This window comes from Oncorhynchus mykiss, chromosome 9 (genome assembly GCF_057628025.1).
Source record: "Oncorhynchus mykiss isolate SJ-2025 chromosome 9, ASM5762802v1, whole genome shotgun sequence".
In the NCBI taxonomy this organism is placed as follows: Eukaryota; Metazoa; Chordata; class Actinopteri; order Salmoniformes; family Salmonidae; genus Oncorhynchus; species Oncorhynchus mykiss.
Genome location: NC_143030.1, coordinates 79,554,899 through 79,560,224, shown reverse-complemented (window position 1 = coordinate 79,560,224; position 5,326 = coordinate 79,554,899).

Here is a 5,326-nt window from a genome sequence, read left to right as displayed (position 1 = left end):
GGCAGTAGAATGTTCCGTACTGAAGAGCTCAGTGACTTTCAACATGGCACCGTCACAAGATTCCACCCTTACAACAAGTCAGTTCATCAAATGTATGCCCTGCTAAAGCTGCCCCCGGTCAACTGTTAGTGTTGAATGAAGTAAGTTGCTAAGAGAACTCCCAGAGACTCTGAGGGCACACAGCTCTCTACAATACTAACATGATGATCTTAATACTGGACACACAGCTCTCTACAATACTAACATGATGATCTTAATACTGGACACGCAGCTCTCTACAATACTAACATGATGATCTTAATACTGGACACGCAGCTCTCTACAATACTAACATGATGAGTGTAATGCTGGACACACAGCTCTCTACAATACTAACATGATGAGTGTAATGCTGGACACACAGCTCTCTACAATACTAACATGATGAGTGTAATGCTGGACACACAGCTCTCTACAATACTAACATGATGATCTTAATACTGGACACACAGCTCTCTACAATACTAACATGATGATCTTAATACTGGACACACAGCTCTCTACAATACTAACATGATGATCTTAATACCGGACACACAGCTCTCTACAATACTAACATGATGAGTGTAATGCTGGACACACAGCTCTCTACAATACTAACATGATGAGTGTAATGCTGGACACACAGCTCTCTACAATACTAACATGATGATCTTAATACTGGACACACAGCTCTCTACAATACTAGCATGATGAGTGTAATGCTGGACACACAGCTCTCTACAATACTAGCATGGTGAGTGTAATGCTGGACACACAGCTCTCTACAATACTAACATGATGAGTCTAATTCTGGACACACAGCTCTCTACAATACTAACATGACGATCTTAATACTGGACACACAGCTCTCTACAATACTAACATGATGATCTTAATACCGGACACACAGCTCTCTACAATACTAACATGATGAGTGTAATGCTGGACACACAGCTCTCTACAATACTAACATGATGATCTGAATGCTGGACACACAGCTCTCTAAAATACTAACATGCTGATCTTAATACTGGACACACAGCTCTCTACAATACTAACATGATGATCTTAATGCTGGACACACAGCTCTCTACAATACTAACATGATGATCTTACTGCTGGACACACAGCTCTCTACAATACTAACATGATGATCTTAATGCTGGACACACAGCTCTCTACAATACTAACATGATGATCTTAATACTGGACACACAGCTCTCTACAATACTAACATGATGATCTTAATACTGGACACAAAGCTCTCTACAATACTAACATGATGAGTCTAATGCTGGACACACAGCTCTCTACAATACTAGCATGATGAGTGTAATGCTGGACACACAGCTCTCTACAATACTAACATGATGAGTCTAATTCTGGACACACAGCTCTCTACAATACTAACATGATGATCTTAATACTGGACACACAGCTCTCTACAATACTAACATGATGATCTTAAGACTGGACACACAGCTCTCTACAATACTAACATGATGAGTGTAATGCTGGACACACAGCTCTCTAAAATACTAACATGATGATCTGAATACTGGACACACAGCTCTCTACAATACTAACATGATGATCTTAATGCTGGACACACAGCTCTCTAAAATACTAACATGATGATCTTAATACTGGACACACAGCTCTCTAAAATACTAACATGATGATCTTAATACTGGACACACAGCTCTCTACAATACTAACATGATGATCTTAATGCTGGACACACAGCTCTCTACAATACTAACATGATGATCTTACTGCTGGACACACATCTCTCTACAATACTAGCATGATGAGTGTAATGCTGGACACACAGCTCTCTACAATACTAACATGATGATCTTAATACTGGACACACAGCTCTCTACAATACTAGCGTGATGAGTGTAATGCTGGACACACAGCTCTCTACAATACTAACATGATGATCTTAATACTGGACACACAGCTCTCTACAATACTAAAATGATGATCTTAATGCTGGACACACAGCTCTCTAAAATACTAACATGATGATCTTAATACTGGACACACAGCTCTCTACAATACTAACATGATGATCTTAATGCTGGACACACAGCTCTCTACAATACTAACATGATGATCTTACTGCTGGACAGACAGCTCTCTACAATACTAGCATGATGATCTGAATGCTGGACACACAGCTCTCTACAATACTAACATGATGAGTCTAATTCTGGACACACAGCTCTCTACAATACTAACATGATGAGTGTAATGCTGGACACACAGCTCTCTACAATACTAACATGATGATCTTAATACTGGACACACAGCTCTCTACAATACTAACATGATGATCTTAATACTGGACACACAGCTCTCTACAATACTAACATGATGAGTGTGATGCTGGACACACAGCTCTCTACAATACTAACATGATGATCTTAATACTGGACACACAGCTCTCTACAATACTAACATGATGATCTTAATACTGGACACACAGCTCTCTACAATACTAACATGATGAGTGTAATGCTGGACACACAGCTCTCTACAATACTAACATGATGATCTTAATACTGGACACACAGCTCTCTACAATACTAACATGATGATCTTAATACTGGACACACAGCTGTGTCAGCATAGGGAGGAGATCAGCCTGGTGTGTCAGCATAGAGGAGGAGATTAGCCTGGTGTGTCAGCATAGGGAGGAGATCAGCCTGGTGTGTCAGCATAGAGGAGGAGATCAGCCTGGTGTGTCAGCATAGAGGAGGAGATCAGCCTGGTGTGTCAGCATAGAGGAGGAGATCAGCCTGGTGTGTCAGCATAGGGAGGAGATCAGCCTGGTGTGTCAGCATAGGGAGGAGATCAGCCTGGTGTGTCAGCATAGGGAGGAGATCAGCCTGGTGTGTCAGCATAGAGGAGGAGATCAGCCTGGTGTGTCAGCATAGAGGAGGAGATCAGCCTGGTGTGTCAGCATAAGGAGGAGATCAGCCTGGTGTGTCAGCATAGAGGAGGAGATCAGCCTGGTGTGTCAGCATAGAGGAGGAGATCAGCCTGGTGTGTCAGCATAGAGGAGGAGATCAGCCTGGTGTGTCAGCATAGGCGAGGAGATCAGCCTGGTGTGTCAGCATAGACGAGGAGATCAGCCTGGTGTGTCAGCATAGACGAGGAGATCAGCCTGGTGTGTCAGCATAGACGAGGAGATCAGCCTGGTGTGTCAGCATTGGCAGCCACTCTGGTCCACTCCTTTGGCGGGATCTTCATCCGGGTGGACTGAGCTCTGCCAACACTGCTCTTCCAGTTCTCGTCCCAAAATCCAGCAACTTGAGGGAGGTCAGTCAACTGTTCAGTCTGCTCTCACATGGTTGGCCAGGGACCTTGGTAAAGTCTCAGCTCCCTCAACAAATAGCTGCAGATGACCCTCTGCCTGTTAGCTCTGATGGGAATGATTTGAATAACCCCTCTGACTTTAAATCTCGTTTAGGGCTTAAGCTAAAGCACCTAAATGTGCAAAGTATGATTTTTCTTTTAAAGACACGATTGACATTTGGGTTCATGTTCCCAAGCTGCTGGATGTAGATGTGTCCATAAGCCAGAACACAGATTCATTTGCTGCAGCTCTCTGCCGCCCTGATTGGTTGAATCATAAATCCATATGTTTAACTTGACGATTATATCTGGTATTATCCGCCAGGTTTGGAAGGCGGCCCATGTACACTGCCTTGCAAAAGTATTCATCCCCCTTGGTGTCTTTCCTATTTTGATGCATTACAACTGTCACGCCCTGACCTTAGAGATCCTTATTATTCTCTATGTTTGGTTAGGTCCGGGTGTGACTCAAGGTGGGAAAGTCTATGTTTTCTATTTCTTTGTTTTGGTTCGTGTGTGTGTGTGTGTGTGTGTGTGTGTGTGTGGTTCCCAATCAGAGGCAGCTGTCTATCGTTGTCTCTGATTGGGGAAACACATGTAAGTTGTCATTTTCCTTTCGGGTTTTGTGCGATCTTGTTTTCTGTTTAGTGTTTCTGCCTGACAGAACTGTGCACTTTTGTTTTTTGTCTTTGCTATTTTTTGGTGTCATCAATAAAATGACGACAACCTGTAACTTATTATATATTACGACAACGCATCCCACGCTGCACCTTGGTCCACTCCTTTCGACCAGAGCCGTAACAACAACCTGTAATTTAAATGGATTTTTATTTGCATTTCATGTAATGGACATAAACAAAATTGTCTAAATTGGTGAAGTGAAAGGAAAAAATTACTAGTTTAAAAAAAAAAAATTGAAAAATGTTTACGGAAAAGTGGTGTATTCACCCCCTTTGATATGAAGCCCCTAAATAAGATCTGGTGCAACCAATTACCTTCAGAAAGCTGATTGAGGATCGTTTTACTGATGAATGTGACTGTTTTTCCATGACCATGTCGTTTTACTGATGAATGTGACTGTTTTTCAATGTATTCTTTCTGCTTGCATTCTGTTTTTATATTTTCTGTCAATTATGTAATTCAGGGCTCATCTGCAACAGACCTTGGTCTCAGTATGACTCCCTGATAAAATAAAAGGTTTAAAAAATAGTATATTTAACCTTTGTATAAAGGGTGTGCCCATTGAAGAAGCTGAACTCCTATGAGTAACATCCGATGGTCAGTTAACAAGTCATATTGAGAAAGTTGTTGTGAAGACGGGGAGAGGTATGTCTGTTCTAACAAATATCTGTGTTTTTTGTGCACAAAGATCAACTGTACTAAATATTCAGGCTCTGGTCTTCGATTACTGTCCGATAATGTGGTCAAGAGCAGCAAAGAAAGACCTAGCAAAGCTGCAGCTGGCTCCAAACAGAGCAGCACGCCTTGCCCTGAACTAACATCAATGACGTGCATGATATTCTTTCAAAACAGAGCAGTACGCCTTGCCCTGAACTAACATCAATGACGTGCATGATATTCTTTCAAAACAGAGCAGTACGTCTTGCCCTGAACTAACATCAATGACGTGCATGATATTCTTTCAAAACAGAGCAGTACGTCTTGCCCTGAACTAACATCAATGACGTGCATGATATTCTTTCACGGTTGAGGAGAAATGGAGTCTTTTTAAGAGAGACGTGCGTGTTGAAAATGCCTAACCACTTGTTGTATAATATATTAGCATACACTTCAAACAGACATCCATACCCCACCAGACACACCACTATGTGTTTCTTCACTTCACTAAACCAAAAACAGATTTAATGAGTCGCTCATTCATGTATAGAGCCATGTCATCATCGTGGGACGCTCTGCCACCAGAGGTTAGTCATTCATG